The sequence below is a fragment of the Apus apus genome, chromosome 2 (genome assembly GCF_020740795.1).
Source record: "Apus apus isolate bApuApu2 chromosome 2, bApuApu2.pri.cur, whole genome shotgun sequence".
Classification (NCBI taxonomy): Eukaryota; Metazoa; Chordata; class Aves; order Apodiformes; family Apodidae; genus Apus; species Apus apus.
The window spans coordinates 112766363-112787158 of NC_067283.1; the positions used below are offsets into that span (position 1 = coordinate 112766363).

General features: G+C 42.8%; 1 protein-coding gene across 4 annotated transcripts in view; it reads right to left on the reverse strand.

Moving 5' to 3' along the window:
* Positions 1-20796, reverse strand: part of NOL4 (nucleolar protein 4) — a 201266-nt gene that overhangs the window by 114002 nt on the left and 66468 nt on the right. The gene's annotated exons all lie outside the window — the stretch shown is intronic.

Genomic DNA, 20796 nt, shown 5'->3' on the forward strand with positions numbered 1-20796 from the left:
GGGTGGTGTTTACACATTGAATCTGAAAAGGGATAGGAAAGCCCTGCCTCACTCCCCAGCCAGGCATGTCCCCCACCCTGCCCAGCATCATTCCCTCCTGCTCAACACCAGGAAGGACTTCAGCCCTGCAAGTGGGAAGTGGGCTGCAGAGGGCTCAGGACAGACCCCAGTCTGGACTGGGAGCTGTGGAACAGGAGAACACTGTCACCTGGTGTAACTAGCCATGACTCCACATTAGCCATACCTAGAGTCAGCCATTGTTGGTATTTAGTAAGATATCAATTTTAATGATTCTTCATGCTATTTTTGCTAATCTGTCACATTTCAGTGCCTCTCAGCAGGTGTAAAACTGATAGGATTCCCTGCAATGATTCAGTAGAGGGGTCAGTAAAGGGCAGGCCTTGATGACCTTTGAAAAATCAGGTTGCATTAGCTTAATGCAATATCAAAGACATGGATTTCATGTCTGAATATGGGAAACTCATTTAGTTTGCTTATTTAGAGTTTTTGTAATGACATGACATCTCCCTGTGTTATCTGATACATGGTTCAGGGGCCTGGGTATGCATTTAAAATGTTTATCTTTCCCAGACTTCTCAAAATGAAAGGATCAGACTTTCAACAAAATGCAGAAAGACAAAGAGAATAGGAGGAAAATCTGTATGAACATACCTGAATGTTGGCCATCTTACTCTTAGAATACAACTAGTTAAAAGGTTTTGGTGAAATACAGGCCTATTAAACACTTAATGGCTTTCTCAGATGGTGCTATCTTTTTCTCTCAGGGAATCCAAGGGCAACCAAGGGGTTTTATCTCCTAGGGAGATGCACTTGGAATCTTTCAATATTAGTAAGAAAGCAGTATGAAAATTAATACTCTCATTGCCAGAGGGCCTTCTATTTGCCCTTTTAAGTGGCTCAGTTTTGGTTATTTGCACATACTATTTCTTTTAGATATGTTTTAGATTCAGAGTAGCTCTTGTTTTATCTTCCTCACAGTGTTGCATTTTCACAAAACTACTAAATCGAAGGAACTCTGCTAAGTCAAAAGTGTTAAACAGATTCTTGGTGTGACTTCCTTCATATGCTGCTGAAAAAATCATTAATCATATATACACTCAGAAAAGTAAATTCTTATTTAAAGGACAATCATTGCACCTGTGCATGAAATCTACTGCCTTCGGATAGAACTTTGTGCCAAAGTGACTTTCAGAACCTAAAATGGTCACAAAAATGTAATTCTGCACCACCTGTGTAGTTTAGCACCTAAACAGTATCTTAAAAATATCGTCTATACATAACTGTCCTGGTTTGGGGCAGGATGAAGCCTATTTCCTTTTACTGATTTTTTTCCCTTCAGTGAGCTCTCTTTTAACTAGCAGCAAGTTTTCCAGCTAGTGGACTGGTAACGCTGAAATGTTCATGTTACTGCTGAGACACCAAGGTCGCTTTGCTCTACTTGTTGAATCTGCGGCCTCAGATGCTAAGGAAGCAGAAAAGTCGTATCTGCAGCCCCCCCATGGGGAGGAGCAGACCAGATGGACAGCAACATTGACCAAAGTATTTCATTCCATGTACCTACATAAGCTCAGTGTAAGGTCAGGGATCATGGAAGTCAAGCCTCTTTACTGTTTCTTCTGTCCTTCTCTTCTGTCCAGGGAGGACTCCATCTATCCATCTTTGATCCCCAGGCCCATGCACTCCTGACCCTCATCACTCTGCCCTCAGCTCCCGTCTGCTCTGCCGCTCTCTCCAGCAGCTCCAGGACATTTCAGAACTGCTCACAGCTCAGGAGATGCCCTGGGAGTTGCTGGGGGTGAGAGGAGGCAATAGGGTTTTGCACATTCCTGCACATACTTGAATATATTTGTACATATTTTCTTTTATCATTAGTATTTAATTAAAGCTGTCTAGTTAAGTTTTCAATGTGGAAAGTCTCTTTCCTATTTTTCTCTCCCCTTTTCCTACCTGAGTGGTAGGGGAAGAGGATCGAGGCCATTGTGGTCATTGGTTTAATTGCCAATCATGAGTGAAACCCTGACAATATCTTTGCACATATTTGTTTACTTAAAGACAGAAAACACAACACTGTCAAAAGGTTGAACCTTTACCATGTCATGGGATTTAAAAAAAAAAAAAATAGCCTACATAATCAAAGACAGATCATTTGAATGAAAGAAACACTGTGGGAAATTAGTCCAAAAAGATCTGAGCACACACAGGGAAGCACAGTAATGTAAAATGTGTGTGCCTCTCCCTCCAGGAAGAATTTCCAGCACAAAATCATTGAAGCTATTCTTGACTGATTATGGCAGACTGAGCAGATCAAAAAGAAAGAGTTTAAAATATTTGTAGCTAGGCATTCATACTTTCAAAGAGCTCAGCAGTTGATCTCTTGGCAGTCTATGTCCAATAGTTGTCTATTCGGATAGGACAACAGCTGTTCATTATCAAATCATCTCTTTGCCTAAAGGTGTTGCCAAACTTGTTAATGAGAAATTTGGCTGAGCAACCTGGATAACACTGGAAGCAACACTACTCTGCAAAAACTTTGTGCTATGTGCCAGCAGAGATAACCTGCCATTCATTGCAAGGTTGGTTGAACAACGAGCTCAAAAAGTGAAATGTATTTTTTTAAAAAGCAAAAAGAGCCCCAGGTGATTTGTTGTTTTTGGGTTTTTTTTTACAAGGATTTCTGCATTGCTGAGCAAACAGCTGCAAATTGGAAATTAAAAAGTATGTTAGTTCCTGTATTTAACACTTCTCAGGATCTGAACATACCATGGAAATGCACTATTACTCTTTAATCTCTATTAAAACAGTATTTTCCTTTCTCCTCTGAACCCAGTAAGTATACTGTGTGTAAATGAGATGAGTTTCCTGACACATCCTGCCAAGACAAATGTTCATCCAAACAGCTAAAATTCCTTATCCTACTTCTCTGAAGCTTCCTCAGAGCCAGAAGCTGGGGTGAGCCAGCCCTTCTGGACAACCTTTGGCTCTTCCTGTAGGCTCCCGGTTATGGTCTCTCTGGAAACAGAGCAGTAGGAAGCTGCACAATAGGGAGAAGCTTAATTTAACTGAGCTTCTCTCACTGCAACTAAGCACATAAGTGCCTCTACCTTAGTGTGAATTCAATATGGAGTGGCAAACTCAATAGAAATGAAGTTTGAACGCCCTTCTCTAGTGGTTTGAATTTGTCCTGATACGGAACAAGGAAGGGTCAGAGTGTCAGCAGGTATATAATAAACAGTTGAGAGTCCAAGGCATTTTCAATATTCAGCTGACTCTGAAGGGACTACAGCCCAAGGCAGACCCTGCAGCAGACTTAAGATCAGAGTAACCAGTGAACTATCTACTACTGATTCTGCTACCAAAACCCTCTGTGTTGCCAACTTCACTGATGTACGCAACTATATAAAGCTCACTTGAACTAAAGATCCGGATGAGCAATCCATGAGACTCCAACACTACCTAATAAAGGCCCAGAACCCTGGTTCAAACTTAAGACATCACAGACATTAATGTTTTTTAAATGACAACTTGAAAGGGTTCATTGGTGACCATACTTAAAGCAAAGAACAAAGGAACTCACTGGCATTTTGTGCTTTCGCCAAAGCTTGCCTGCACAGGATCTATAAAGGTATATGGAGAAATAGGTGATAATTCAAAAATCCAAAAGCAAGGCCTCAGCCCTACCTTGAAAACATTAGCATCTCACAGCTTCCCTACCACTCTTTATGTAATTGTGTCAAGCAGCAAGCAGAGCTCTTACCAAAGAAAAATATTCTGGTCTATATAACTTCATGGGTATCTTCTCCTTTCCTGTGCAAACATGTCACTAAAAAAGCCTGTGACACTTAAGGCTAAGCTGAACTGTAGTATGCAGTAAGGATCCTATTTTGGATACCTTTGGCCAATCCGTATGTTCTACCCATTCTCATATCTGGCATGTTTAGGGAATCTAATTTAGAGTAGTAAAGATTATCTCACAGGATGTAGGTGGAACTAAAAATATCCTCCAGATTTCTGGCTTAGTGTAAAAACTGCTCGTCTATAATACCAAGTGAGCAGATTTGTTGAAAGAAAAAAGATTCTATATATAGGCAGTGCTGAATCAGTGTGAACATCCAAGAAAAAACAAAATACAAATAATTTTCAATGTTCAGGGCCAAAAAACATCCTCTCCTTCCAAAAGCTGGTCACATTTCATTTAAGAGTAGCGCAAATTTAACTTAGGATAGAATTTTTTTCCACTAACCCTACAGCTCCTTTCCATTACAGTCTGTAGTTGTGAAAAAAACCTCCACAACCTCTGCTCACTCTCATGGGAGGAATAGGACAGCAATGCTCTCCCTCTTCTTTACCCATTGACCAGAATGCCTGGACACATTACTTACAGCTGTCAATAAATTTCAGCATCACTAAATTGGTAACTCAATTTATTAACCTGTATCTTCTAGACTATTTTGTTTTCTTTATTTCACAGTCTGCAAGTTGTGCCCTGGCCTTCAGTCCTATTGCTGGCAATTTCTGATACCTCCAGCTTCTAAATAATATATATTGCTGTGATTCAAGGCAACAGACATTCTTCTTCTGTCAAAGACCCATCCTCGCCTCATTTCCCCAGCTTCACTGGCCTTCTTATTTAACTAGGGAGATAAGAGAGTAACCTTTCTGAACTTTGCTATCCCTGCTAGTAGCTCTAAATATTCTGGATTAATGATGCTCTGACTCACTGGAAATGGCTGTGACTCTTGTTATGGGTACAATTAACAAAGATGGCAATTTCCCCCCAATGTTCCCAATTGAAATTGCTTCCTTTAGTATTACTACTTAGAACAATTAAATTACTGAATCAGGCCTTCAAGTTGAATGCACAGGCAAACACCTTCAGATTGCTTTGAAAAGATACTCCACATGCAGAGGGTGGGTGGAAGAGGTGACAGTGTCTCTTCTGGAATCCAGACAAATTAATATGCCACTGATGCCTTCCTTGTTACTGACTTGCTGGAATTCCAGAACAGATTTTGTTGTACTGAAAGTGGGCAGGTGGTTATCACCAAGATCTATGTGGTTTCTTCACCATTTGAAGATGAGAATAGATAAGAGACATCAGCAGGTTTTTATTTATTACCACTGGACTTTGGAATTATAAACTGTGCCTGATAATTAAGATTATATTTTTCATACAGGGATGCACTGACAACTACCAACTACCACAGAAATCAATATTGCAGACAGAAAATAATAGCTGTTTTTCAACAAAGTCAGACCCTCATTTACTAGAAAGCAGCCTAGGCCCACTGAGAATATGATGCAAGACATCTAAATTTGCCTGCACTGACACGTTCCTTTCACACATTGGCAAGTAATGCTCTTTTAAACTGCTTCTTTGTGGAGTGAACACAAAAGAACTTGCAAACTTTCACCAAGAGCAGTACTTTCAAAGGCACAAATGGCAGAAGAGCTTGCTCTCCCCTGCTACTTCTCTGCAGGAGTTAGAGGTCTAGAGTTTAGGCCTCTGCCAAGCCCCTCTTTTCATGGCTTCCAGACAACTCTTTGGAAACTGCTCTTGCTTGCTTCTAAAACTGTCCCTCTCTTCTCATACACAGAATCCCAGCCAGAAAGCAGCATGAAGATTTTATTTGCTGTATTTCAGTCATTCTCATGGAAGTACATGCCTTTCAACCACCAGCACCCCTTCCTTTACTACCATTCTCCTTTGACAAGGCATAGTTCCAGCTGACAAATAACCAAATATGAAATATTGAGGAGAATTATTTCAGACTTTCTTAGACTGAGAACTAAATATCATTATGAAAACTATTTCTGTCCTGCCCAAACCCACACTTTAAAAGACAAAAAAGGCTCAGCATTCTTCTTCAATAACTACATGAACCTGGGAAAAAAAAATTGTTCCTTATCACCTTGACACCAATGCACAAAGCTTTTCACTCCACAATCCATTTCTTTCTCTAGCTTGATGTTTAGATGATAGCAGAAAAAAAAAATCCTTTTAAAAATGAAGGCACAAATGAAAGGCGGTAGGAGGAAGGAAGTGCTTCCTGATCATCTTACACTAACAAGAACATCCAGCTTTATATTATTTAACCCACTCTTCAATTTTGGGAGCCTTCAAGATGCTATGTCACTGGCTGGCCAAACAGCAAAAACAATCAATCTTCTTTTAATGAGACAGAAATCTCCTTTGTTTTTTTGATACAGGCCTTATAATCTGAAGTATATGAGTTTGCACTTTGATTACTGCAATTACAGAATCATAGGGTGGTTTGTGTTGGAATGGACCTTAAAGATGATAATCTAGTCCCAATCCTCTTGCCATGGGCAGGGACACCTCCCACTAGACCAGGTTGCTCAAAGTCTCATCCAGCCTGGCCTTGAACACTGATAGGGAGGGGGCTTGCATAATTTATCTAGGCAACCTGCTCCACTGTCTCACCAACTGCATTGTGAAAAATGTCTCCTTTACGTCCAGCCAAAAACCTCCCCTCTTTCAGTTTAAAACTGCTGCCCCTTTTCCTGTCACTACAGTCCCACTCCATCTTTCCTCTAAGTCTATTTTATGTATTGAAAGGCTGCATTAAGATCTCCCCAGGGCTGTTTCCTGTCCACATTGAACAACCCAAACTCTCTCAGCCTTTTCTCATAGTAGATGTGCTCCAGCCCTCTGGCCATTTTCATAGCCCTCCTCTGGACCCAATCCAACAGGTCCATGTCTTTCTTGTACTGGGGACTGCAGAGCTGGATGCAGTACTCCAGGTGGGCTGTCATGAGAGCAGAGGAGAAGAATTGCCTCCTTGACATGCTGGTCATGCTTCTTTTGTTGCAGCCCAGGATATGATTTGCTTTCTGGGCTGCCATCACATATTGCCAACTCATGCCCAATTTTTAATCTACCAGTAATCCCAAGTCCTTCTCCACTCTCAATTAATTCATCCCTCAGTCTGTATTGATGTTGGGAATTATCTCAACCCAGATGCAGGACCTTGCACTTGATCTTGTCAAAATCCATGTAGTTTGCATGGGCCCGTCTCCCAAGCCTATCAAGGTCCCTCTGGATGGCATCCCTTCCCTCCAGTGAATCAACTACACCACTCAGCTTAATGTCCTCTGAAAACTTGCTGAGGATGCACTCAATCCCACTATGTTGTTGCTGAAAATATTAAATAGTATTGGTCCCATTATGGCCCCTTGAGAGACACAACTCACTACTGGTTTCCACCTGGACATTGAGCCACCAACTGTAACTATTTGGACACAGCCAATCATTGTACTGAAGAATGAAATAATCTAAAGATGAGTTCTCTGGAGAGTGTTTACTCACCAATACCAATTTTCAAGTCCATGCCAGCTGTATGTTCTTCACTTGGTCTTTGACCTGACCTCCAAAGTACCACTAGAAATGGCTTTGAGAGGAAGCCCGTAAGATGGGCACTGTCCCATATCAGGAAAACACTCTGAAGAATGGAAGGAGCTTCACTACGGGTTTCATACACATGTATCTGCAATCTGCTTCTACAAGAGACAGCCATCCAAATTTATTTTTATGTTGCTTCCCTCAAAGAAGACTGTGCTGATGAGCTGTTGTAGCTGCTGCTGCCCCTCAGATATAACTTGTAATATTTCAATGGGAGCTACAGACACCGAGATCCTGCTGTTGCTCATATTGAACAGGAAAACACAAGCTGACTCAGATGGCACACACCTTGTGATTTGTTTGAAACACATTCAAACAAAACCTTTTCCACCCACACTAAAACAAGAGAGCAAGAGGTAGAAACTCCTTTTTTTTTTTTTTTTTTCTTTTTTTTCCCCCTCAGAGCTTCAAAAGGTATTGGAATATATACTGCACTGGATTGGATTTAGACTTCATGGAATTGCCTTTTCAGAAATTCAGGCCTGTGGTATTTCTGAACTCTCTGAGATGGTCTCTAATTAGTGCATAGGGAAATGTATCATCTGCTTAATGATAGACTCCCATGCCTTAAAGCTCTACCTCTCTTCAGTGATTATTAGGCTTTATTTAGAAATAAATTATTATAGAAAGAGATTTATATGTGATAAGAGAAAGATACATTTATAAATAGTTATAAAACATAAAAATAGAAAAAATATTCATAGTAATAGATACTTCTGTGTACACTTGAATTAGCTTTGTGCTTGTTCTCTATGGATTAATGAAATATACAACACGGCCAACATAAAACTCAACACTAACTTTATTTTTAATAAATGTTGCTGGAAAAATAACCTTGTCAAGCTGGCAAGCTCAGTCTCTGCTACTGCCTAAGCAGCCTTCCTAACCCTCCACTCTCTGTTTTTTTCCTCAGAACAGATTTCTATTCACATCTGCATGTAAAGCCATGGTAAGGAATCCACCACAGACTCAAAAAGCAGAGTAAGTAATATTTTCCTGCCTTGAAAGGTGCTGAAAGGGACACTTTTCACTCTGAACAGAAATCACGGAGGAGTTGGAAGAGTTTATTTTTTTTTCATTTGGGTTCAAAGTGTAGCTAATTGCAGTATTCCCAAGAGGTAGTCAGACTGCATGGGAGACTAAATTTCTTCCTGACCCACAAAACAGCAATATCTTTAAAGAAATTCGATATTATTCAGAAAAAATAATTCTGCAGGGCAGGAACACTTTCAAAACAAAATAGCTATTTCCATTCTATCTGTATGCAAAGAAGAGAAAAAACAGTGATATTGGTACTGCTAACACCTGTTCTCTCCATCATAGATGTGTATATGATGACCAGTCCAGTTTGGGGTCTTACTAGCCAGTTTGTTCACCCTCAGGTGACAGAAGGTCCTACACCTTACTTCAGTCAAGAAGCAATGGGCTTTTGTTCTATTACAGAATGCTGTCTGGTGGGCCATATGCCAGAGTTGGGACACTCCTGTTGTCCTCCCCCCTGAAGCCATATCACAGTGTCCTCTTCTACTCACCAAGCATCTACAAAACCAGCAGACACCCTAGAAGGCATCAATGTCATCCTAAAAATAATTTTAAAAAAACAGAACTGCCCCACAGACTACTAACTGGACTACTCAAAACCAGGCAGCACACTGGAAGGAGATCCAAGAAACAGAAAATACTAATGTACTACCACTACCCATTGAAGGACATTATCCATGCAATAGCAGCTCTTCTGTAAAGAATTTGTTCTTCTGCATGGCCATGATGGTGTCGAAGCTGCCTGCAAAAGGCTAGAAGACCAGGAGTGTATGCAGCTTCCTAAGTGGTGAAGAATTATTTCTGAGAAAAAGCTGCATCTAAGTAAGATTCTATTGAAATCAATGCTTTGCAGTGCCAACAGAGTGAATTAAGAATCACCATGGAACCCTTCTTGAATTACCGTGAAGAACTTGGCCAGGCTGATATCTTACTCTTCAAAAGCCATCCATATCACATGCTTTTTAATGCTGTCACCATCACTTCCCCATCTCTTTGACTAAGCAATCATTTCAGGCCCTTTTTTTTCCAGGGAGTGAATGAAAGCACACTGCTGAGAAGCTGATTCAGAGAACAGAAAAATATTTGTCTTCACTAACAGGCCTTACAACATCCATGATTTTCATTAAAATAGGGCATATTTGCAGGAGATGTAACAATATGTACAACTGCAAGTCTGTGACTACAGATGTGCTGGAATAACCAGGGATTATGGTCTGATCCAGGAATCTAAAATGCAGAGTTCCTAGAGAGCACACATAGCTAGCACAGAACTGCAGAAATGTAGCAGACAGAAAGGAAGATACAGGAAGACAGAGTTTGGCTAACTCATTGAATTAAAGCTTGTCATCTGTACATAAACTACACTGATGGCTTAATTAAAGAACCAGTAGCAACTTCAGCACTCACATTAACTACTTAATGGCCCAGAACCTATTATGAAAACAAACAGGATGAAACCCTGTCTCCGCTGGAGTTCATAGAACTTCTTAGCATTGATTTTAGCAAGGTTTTAACTGCACCCATATATTTGGACATAGAAACATAGAATCATTTAGGTTGGAAAAGACCCTGAGGACATGATCATGCTGGATACATCTTCCAAAAGCCAAGTCAGTAAAAGTCAAAGTTATTTGAAACGTTTGATAAAAAGATGGTATTTGGACAGTTAACTAAGAGGTATATTTTTAAAAACTTCGCAATTGCTTTTAGACAGACAGAAATCCTAGCTTTCTTCCTTAAAGATGTATACAGACCTGTAAACTATCCAAAGATGATATGTTGATTCTTCATATACATACACAGAGTCTCCTTAAAACCAATTTGACAGCACTCGTTTCTGCCATTTACTTTCTGCCTCTGCGGACCACCTGGCTGCTCTCACCCATTTGTACTACCTACCTACTCTCAAAGAGGGCCTGTTTCTTCCATGACAGGTAAATTACATTGAGAGTTCCCACATCCTGTAGTTTTGTCTCTTCGTCCTCTCTTCGACAGGATGCAGCAACCAACCAAGAAACACTTAAACACTGAGGTAACAAACCCACTGCATATCTTTGTCAATTAAGTAATTAAAATTTTAGTATGCTTCAAATTTTGGTTCTTCTTGGAACAGTAACTTTGTGTAACTGAAATGTCATCTCTATTTTGTTTGCTTTGTAGAGGGAAAAAAACTCTTCCCTATCTATATCTCCTGACTTCTTTTTCCATCAAACCAGTAATAGAAATTATCGCTCCTAAGAATTTAGATTAGTCTATTGATATTATGGTTTTATTACAGTGTTTCTCAAAGCACAAAATCAATTTTTCTAATCAATTATTGCCCCAATGTACCTATTACTGTTGCTTTGTTTAAAAGCCTCTAGTGGACCACATGCTTTATTCTGGTTTATGATCTCATTTAAATCTCCTTGCCAATGTCTATGCTTATGTGAAATCCAAGTTTCAGAGTATGAAATGCTAAACACAGAGGTTTGAACTCCACTTTCCAGTCAGAAGAAATAATTTGTTTTATGCAACTTTACCAGTTTGTTCATAGCAGGGACCCAGGATGGTTATCAAGAAGGATCACTCCACCTTCTGCTTAGGGAACACCTCTACCCGGTAAAGCACATGGGCCATCAGGACTGTCAGAAGTTCAGTAGATGCAGTCACTAGTTCTCTCAGAGCTGCATTAAGCTGACTCCTTGCTTCATTTCACTAGAAAGCAGGCTTGTAAATGCTATGAAACAAAACTGAAGCTCTGAGGAAGGACTTAAGGGACAAAGATGGAAATATCTCAATAAGCAGGAACTTCTGCACTGGAGACTGCTCTTGGGGCAATATTTCTGCTGCAAAACCACAATCCAACTGCAAGACTAGCACACTACTGAGTTGTTATCTCATGGAAATGGAGATAAGCTTCTTGCAGCTGGCCTAAGGCATCAATTTCTCTAAATTTCATAGAATCATAGAATCATAGGGGTTGGAAGGGACCTCAAAAGATTGTCTAGTCCAAACCCCCGCCAGAGCAGGGTCATCTAGAGCACATCACACAGGAACGCATCCAGGTGGGTTTTGAATGTCTCCAGAGAAGGAGACTCCACAACCTCTCTGGGCAGCCTGTTCCACTGCTCTGTCACTCTCACAGTAAAAAAAATTTTCCGAATATTCACCTTAAACCTCCTATGCTCCAATTTGATCCCATTACCCCTTGTCCTATCACTGGTCAACACTGAGAAAAGCCTAACTCCATCTCCCTGACACTCACCCCTTACATATTTGTAAACATTGATGAGGTCACCCCTCAGTCTCCTTTTCTCCAAGCTAAAGAGACCCAGCTCCCTCAGCCTTTCCTCAGAAGGGAGATGATCCACTCCCTTAATCATCTTTGTAGCTCTGTGCTGGACTCTTTCAAGCAGTTGCCTGTCCTTCTTGAACTGAGGGGCCCAGAACTGGACACAATACTCCAGATGCGGCCTCACCAAGGCAGAATAGAGGGGGAGGAGAACCTCTCTTGACCTACTAACCACACCCTTTCTCATACACCCCAGGATGCCATTGGCCTTCTTAGCCACAAGGGCACACTGCTGGCTCATGGTCATCCTCCTGTCTACCAGGACCCCCAGGTCCCTTTCACCTACACTGCTCTCCAGCAGGTCAGCCCCCAACCTGTACTGGTACATGGGGTTTCTCTTCCCCAAATGCAAAACTCTACACTTGCCCTTGTTGAACTTCATCAGATTTCTCCCCGCCCAACTCTCCAGCCTGTCCAAGTCCCTCTGAATGGCAGCACAGCCCTCCGGTGTGTCAGCCACTCCTCCCAGCTTTGTGTCATCAGCAAACTTGCTGAGGGTACATTCTATACCCTCATCCAGGTCGTTGATGAAGATGTTGAACAACACTGGTTCCAGTACCGACCTCTGAGGGACTCCACTAGTCACACACCTCCAACCAGATTCTGCCCCATTGACTACAACTCTCTGACTCCTTCCTTTCAACCAGTTCTTGATCCATCTCACTACCTGATCACCAAACCCATACCTGATCAACTTATCTACAAGGATGCTGTGGGAGACGGTGTCAAATGCTTTCCTGAAATCAAGATAGACCACATCCACCGCTCTACCATCATCTATCCACCTAGTAATTTCCTCATAGAAGGCTATGAGGTTAGTCAAACATGACTTACCCTTGGTAAAACCATGTTGACTGCTCTTGATGACCCCCATGTCCTTGATATGACTAGAGATAGTGCCAAGGACAAGTTGTCCCATCACCTTTCCAGGGATGGAGGTGAGGCTGACCGGTCTATAGTTACCCGGGTCCTCCTTCTTGCCCTTCTTGTAGACTGGAGTGACATTTGCTATCCTCCAGTCCTCAGGCACCTCTCCTGTTACCCATGACTTACCGAAGATGATGGAGAGTGGACTAGCAATGACCTCCGCCAGCTCCCTCAGCACCCTTGAATGTATTTCATCTGGACCCATCGATTTATGTATGTCCAGATTACTCAACTGATCCCTAACCCAATCCTTCCCTACCTGGGTGGGAGGGGGAGGGGATCGAGAGCAGTGTTGTCAAACTGAGTCAAACGGTGACAACAATTAATTGGTGCCCAACGTGGGGCACGATTTTAAGCCCAGATACAAATTCCATCTCTGATGGGAGAAATCCCTCAGATAGGAATGGCAAGCAATTCTGCTGAATTTCCTGATGGATTGAAAACTGAGCAGACATTTGCTGCAATTAATCTACTGGATTTTCTTTCAAGCCTGCAGCTGTACATGTGGTATGCAGCCAAGAGCATTCTGCTCTTTGTAGCTGCTCTTGTGATCGTTTTATGGTTTATTGATAGGACTGTAGCCATTATCAACCGTATAATCACTGTCCTGGTGATTTTAGGGATTATGATACTGTTATTTATGGGGGCACTGTATGTGTACAGCTACAGTACAAGTCCTAGCTGGTTCAACTTTAAACCTCTATTTTCTTTCAAGCTGAATCTCCCAGCTTTTAATCTGAATAGCATTGTCACAGTAGGGATGTTTTTGCTGAATGTTTATAATGTAATGTGGATGCGTAGGGCCAGCTGCTGTTCTACTCACTGCCATTCCCCCACAGGCAATGTTGCTGCCACTGCTGCTGCCAACACCACCACTCGTACTGCTACAAAAACAACTGCTCCTACAAAGATAAAGTCCGATCCATTGCAAATCAGGCTAGTTCATCCTGTCACTAGGAGCAAGGCAAAGGCAAAACACTCCCCCCTTTTTACCCACTCCCGTCTGAAATATCCAGAGTTCCTTAAAGCAACAGAAGGTGAGAGTGAGGAAGAAGAGGATTCTAAATCAGTTGATGGACTGGGTACCTCTCAGACAGATAAAAAATCAGACCTCTCTCAAACAGATAAAGAGACAGCAGGCCCTCCTCAATCAGATGACGACGATGACCTTGTCCAGCCTTTATGAAAGAACTGCGCCTCATGAGAAAGGACTTCACCTGCACTGAGGGCGAGGGAATTCTTCCATGGTTGCTCCGATGCTTTGATAGTGGTGCTGAAACCCACAAAGTGGATGAGAGAGAAGCCAAGTTGAGATCCCTGGCCAGAGATGTTGGTATTGACAGAGCACTGGTGGGAATTACCACCCTGTGGGACTGACTTCTTTCAGCTGTGAGAGAGAGATACCCCCACAAGGGTGACATCGAATGGCGCCGGAGCAGAACACCCACTTTTGAGAAAGCCATCACATACTTCAGACAGATAGCTATGCGAGAAGTTATCTATGATAAAGATGGACTTACAAATCCTGATGATGTTGAGTGTGACACACAGATGTTCTGGAGATTTGCTCAGGCTGTATCAGCAGCACATGCCCATATATTCTCCTTCATGGAATGCTCTGATGACGGCACAAGACCAACTGTGCGTGAGGTGGCTTTCAAAGCACAACAGTATGGAGACATCATCTCTGATTCCCTTCAGTTCCAAACTTCAGCCATTGAAGAAGTGACTAACAGAAAGAATAGGATGCCAAATGGATGGGGAAGTAAACCCCAGATTCTCCCTAGAGACGATGGGCCACGTGTTGCAGTCATTAATAAGAGACGTCCTGCTACGAGACAGCAGTGAGGAAGACAGGACCCACTGCGACGCCACCTGTGGTCTCTCATGAAAAATTGTTTTAAAGAGGACATGAGAGTCTGGGACAAGAAACCCACTAATATTCTCCAGTTACGTGTGCAAGAGCTATTAAACAGAACAAAACCAGGAGATGGTTCTTCCAAGAGGAAGGTTGCATCAGTCAATAACCAGGATGGTTCATTGAGTTCTAATGCTCAACCCTAGAGATGCCCTGCCTCCGGCCAGGAGGAGGAGAGGGACAACCGAGTTTATTGGACTGTGTGGATTCGGTGGCCTGGCACATCAGAACCACAAAGATATAAAGCTTTGGTGGACACTGGTGCACAGTGCACACTAATGCCATTGAATCATAAAGGAACAGACTCTGTCACTATCTCTGGAGTGACAGGAGAGTCTCAGCAACTGACTGTTGTGGAGGCTGATGTGAGCCTCACTGGTAAGGAGTGGCAAATGCACCCTATAGTGACCGGTCCAGATGCTCCGTGCATCCTTGGCATAGACTGTCTCAGGAAAGGATACTTCCGTGACCCGAAAGGGTACCGGTGGGCCTTTGGTATAGTGGCTGTAGAGATTGAGGATACTGAACAGCTGCGTACTTCGTCTGGCCTTTCAGATGACCCTTCTGTAGTAGGGTTGCTGAAGGTTGAAGAACAACAGGTGCCAATTGCCACTTCAACGGTGCATAGACGACAATATCGCACCAACAGAGATTCGGTGGTCCCTATTCATAAGCTGATCCGGCAATTGGAAAGCCAAGGTGTGATCAGCAGGACTCACTCACCCTTCAACAGTCCTATCTGGCCAGTGCGAAAGCCTGATGGCGAGTGGAGGCTGACAGTGGACTATCGTGGCCTGAATGAGGTGACACCACCGCTCAGTGCTGCTGTACCAGACATGCTAGAACTTCAGTATGAGCTGGAGTCGAAAGCAGCTAGGTGGTATGCCACTACTGACATTGCACATGCATTCTTCTCTATTCCTATAGTACCAGAGTGCAGGCCACAGTTTGCTTTCACCTGGAGGGGAGTCCAGTACACCTGGAATTGACTGCCCCAGGGGTGGAAACACAGCTCAACCATTTGCCATGGACTGATTCATGCTGCACTGGAGAAGGGTGGAGCTCCAGAACACCTACAGTACATCGATGAAATCATTGTGTGGGGTGACACACCAGAAGAAGTTTTTGAGAAAGGTAAAAAGACCATCCAAATTCTTCTGGATGCTGGTTTTGCTGTGAAAAGAAGTAAGGTCAAGGAACCTTCACGAGAGATCCAATTCCTGAGAATCAAGTGGCAAGATGGTCGTTGCCAGATCCCAATGGATGGGATTAACAAAATAACAGCTATGGCCCCACCATCAACTAGAAAGGACACTCAAACCTTTTTAGGGACTGTTGGTTTCTGGAGAATGCATATTCCATGTTACAGTGAAATTGTGAAACCCCTCTATGAGGTGACCCGAAAGAACAATTATTTCAAATGGGGTCCTGACCAACAGAAAGCTTTTGAGCAGATTAAAAAAGAGATTGTGCAGGCAATGGCCCTTGGACCAGCTCGAACAGGGTCAGACATCAAGAACATGCTCTACACTGCAGCTGGACACAATGGTCCCAACTGGAGCGTCTGGCAGAAAGCACCAGGGGAGACTCGAGGTCAACCCTTGGGATTCTGGAGCCGGAGCTACAGAGGTTCTGAGGCCAACTACACAACAACTGAGAAGGAGATACTTGCAGCATACGAGGGAGTTAAAGCTGCTTCAGAAGTGATCGGCACTGAAGCGCAGCTTCTCCTGGCACCCAGATTACCAGTGCTGAGATTCATGTTCCAGAATAATATCTCTCCTATTCATCATGCCACCGATGTTACTTGGAGTAAATGGACTGCTTTAATCACCCAGTGAGCTCGAATAGGGAAACCTAATCGTCCAGGTATTGTGGAAGCAATTACAAACTGGCCAGAAGGCACCCACTTTGGAATGCCACCACAAGAAGTGGTGAGACGAGCTCAAGAAGCTCCACCATATGATCATCTACCAGAGACTGAGAAACAATTTGCTCTTTTCACCGATGGCTCCTGTCGTCTTGTAGGGAACCGCCGGAAGTGGAAAGCTGCCGTGTGGAGTCCTACACGACTGGTTGCACAAGCAGCTGAAGGAGAAGGTGAATCAAGTCAGTTTGCAGAGGTCAAAGCCATCCAGCTGGCCTTGGATATTGCTGAGCGAGAGGGGTGGCCGAGACTCTATCTTTACACTGACTCGTGGATGGCAGCAAATGCCTTGTGGGGTTGGCTAAAGCAGTGGCAGCAGAACAACTGGCAGAGAAAGGGTAAACCTATTTGGGTTGCTGACCTCTGGAAGGACATTGCAGCTCGGATAGAGAAATTGGTGGTAAAAGTACGTCATGTAGATGCACACGTACCTCTGAGTCGAGCCACTGAGGAATATCAACACAACCAACGAGCAGATGAGGCTGCTCAAGTGTTCCAAATAGACTTAGACTGGGAACACAAGGGTGAGCTCTTTCTAGCTCGATGGGCCCATGATGCTTCAGGTCATTAGGGCAGAGACGCAACATACAAATGGGCTTGTGATGGAGGGGTGGACTTAACCATGAATACTATTGCGCAGGTGATCCACGATTGTGAGACGTGTGCTGCAATTAAGCAGGCAAAACGGTTAAAACCTTTGTGGTATGAGGGGAGGTGGTCAAAGTACAGGTTTGGGGAGGCCTGGCAAATTGACTACAGCACACTGCCTCAGAGCTGCTCCTGTGCCTCATGCCATAGCCAGGAATACTATCCTGGGTGTTGAAAAGCAAATTTTGTGGAGACATTGTACTCCAGAGAGAATTGAGTCAGACAATGGGACTCATTTCAAGAACAGTCTTGTTACTGATTGGGCTAAAGAGCATGGTATTGAGTGGATATACCATATCCCATACTATGCACAAGCCTCAGGGAAAGTTGAAAGGTAATGGTTTGTTGAAAGCTACCCTAAAGGCAATGGGGGATGGAACTTTCAAAAACTGGGATAAAAATTTGGCAAAGGCAACCTGGTTAGTTAATACCAGGGAATCCACCAATCGGGCTGGGGCTGCTCAATCAGACCTTTTGCATACTACAGATGGGGATAAAGTCCCTGTGGTATGTGAAAGAAATCTGTTGGGTAAAAGTGTCTGGGTCTATCCTGCTTCAGGCAAAGGTAAACCTTTCCGGGGTATTGCTTTTGCTCAGGGACCTGGACATACCTGGTGTGTGATGATGGAGGATGGTGAGGTACAATATGTACCTCAGGGTAGTTTGACTTTGGGAGAGAATCCTTGATTTAACAATTGGTAAGGTGTAGAGCCTATATGTAATATATGGTATGGAATAAGGGGTGGAATGTCCTGGTTTGAGCCAGGATGAAGCCAGTTTTTCTTTTGCTGATTTTTTTTTCTTTTCAGTGAGCTTTCTTCAACTAGAAACTGCGTGTTCTGCTAGGTTGATAAGACACTGGAATGTTTTTATAATTGCTTGGCCCTCAAGGTCGTGCCTTTGTTCTGCCGGCTCAGACACTGCGGGGAAATCTGTGGCCCCCCCGTGGGAGGCTGGGTTAGACGGACAGCAAAATGGGCCAGAGATATTCCATCCCATATATCTACGTAGGCTCGGGGGAAGGTCGGAGATGACAGAAGAAAACTTCCTTCCTTCCTTCTTCTCTCTCCCTCTCTTCCGTTCACGGCCGGCATCCGGGGAAAACACCATCTGTCCATCATTGTCGACCCGTCGACCTCAAGCCCTCCTGACCCTCGTAACTCTCTGCCTTTCTCCAGCAGCAGCTCCGAGATTCCTTGGAATTGTCTCATCTGAGGGGAGTGCTGTGGGAGTTGCTGGGGGTGGGGGGAGGCGAGAGGCTTTTGCCCACACCTCTGTATGATCACATATATATTTTCTCATATCACCCATTAGTATTCTAATCAAAGCTGTGCGGTTCAGTTTTCAATCCAGCCAAGTCTCTCTCTTTTTTTTCTCTCTCTCCTTCCCTACCTGGGTGGGAGGGGGAGGGGATCGAGAGCATTGTTGTCAAACTGAGTCAAACGGTGGCAAGTTCAGCCTACCAAGGGGATTTCAGAATGATCATATAATTTGTTTCATCCCATCACTAAGAAGTGCCAGAGATAGCCTGTCCCACGGCCTCAGAATAACAAATATGGTTACTATTTGGCAACATTACATCAAATATTTGAAAAGACCATTTCACAGATTTCAGAAAAATGCATACAACCACTTCCTATGTGTTAAATATTAAGAAACCCTAAAAAAGCAGTAGTCTCATTCTGTAACCAAAGCATTTGTATTTGATTAAAAAATTACTACTAATTTTAACCACTCAGCATTACAAATATTTTATGAAACAAGAAACACTTTAAAGAAATTTCCATTAAAACAATATCTTTCACAAGACAGCCCAGTGTCTTCAGGGAATTTCCAGTTCTGAAAAAAAATATAATTAATTACTTCCCTAGTTAAAATATAACACAGTGAAGAATTAATGGCCAAATTTAATTTTCTTTAAAGCACATTGTTTTACATTCCTTTTACTGAAATAAAAATGCTCTATTATATTACGCTATATTAAACATAATGGGGGGGGAGGGGAGGAAGAGTCAATGCCTAGCATATATTTTAACAGTAGTTATGAAAAAAACTCTACCTATATACTATAAGGAAGTAGATAAAATTCAACCTAGCAGTCTTGGCACCAACCCCCTGCTAAACTCAACAGGTACATATGGAAGGATTAACTGAGTGAAGTGTCTCTACTGGAACGCAAAACTACATTAGAATGCCTCTCCTTAATTTTGATGTGACAGGGAAATGGGAGGGAAAAGCCTGAGAGATGCTAAAATAAGGGGAAAGAACCCAGAAAATCAACCAAAACCAAACCAATGGTTTCAGAAGTCCTGCTGAGCTTAGTTACAAGGGTATGCATACTGAAATCAAAAGCAAACTGGCTCCCTTTGGTGCCTGCAAAAGGAAGAGAGAGCTTGGTTGGTTAGTATTATTGCCAAAGTGAAATACCTCTTGGCACACGGCCCGTCTGACACCAATGCAACTTGCAGACCTGTTTTTGAAAGTGCAAAAGGCCTCAGGTCTGTGGCTAGTCTTATACACAGGGGTAGGCTTCACTTACCACTAGATTGCTGATGTAAAAAGAAAGGCTCTGAATAGACTGAATGGTCATGTAAGCATTTTAGCATTACTTGTGAAAAGATAATTCTAATTTCTCAGCTATTATTGGCTGCAAGTATTCCCTGATGTAATTATGGAGTAATAGCTGAGAACTTGATTGTATCCAGCACTTAGTAGTTTGTTGCTAACAAGGCAAACATGACAAACAATTTTGAGGCAATTATTGTCATTACAAGCCACACTCAATTGTTCAAGGCAAGCGTACTAGAAAGTGACAGTTGTGCAGCTGGGAAGGTGGTGCGGGAAATGGGATTGTTCCCTGGTCGCAACAGACCAGGCAGACTGTAGCAGAGAATCTGCTCAATGCATAATTTGTGTTTAATAATATTTTAGTCTCTGAAATGAATCACAGTATAGGATTAAAAAAAAAAAAAAAAAGAAAAAAAAAAGAATACAAGTTATAAAAAGATGAGAGAAGTCACACAGAAGCACAATGGAGCAGAGAGGAGACATTCAGCTCAGCTAACTCACAAGATGCTTGCAACTAGAAAATGAAAATACAGTAACGCTACACCTGAATAGAGTTAACTGTAAAAGTAACACAGTTGATACAGTTCAGTCAGAGGGGTGCTCATGTTCAAATCCTGCTCTGAGACCTCGCTGACCCATTAGGCAGGTGCACCAAGTTAGTGAAGTTCTGGCTTAGCCATGCCTCCACTTGACATGAACCACAGAACCACAGAATTGTCCCAGTTGGAAAAGACCTCTAAGATAACAGTGTCCAACTGTCAGTCCCCACCTGCCCAAAAACAAAACAAAAAAAAACCCAACCCCCTAGAGCACATCCTGAAGCACCTCTTCTACACTGTTTTTAAATACCTCCAGGGACAGTGACTCCACCACTTCCCTAGGCAGCCCTTTCCAGCACCTCAGCACTTGTTTAGTAAAGAAAATCTTCTTGATATCTTGTCTAAACCTCCCCTGGTGCAACTTCAGCCCATTTCCTCTAGTCTCGTTATTTA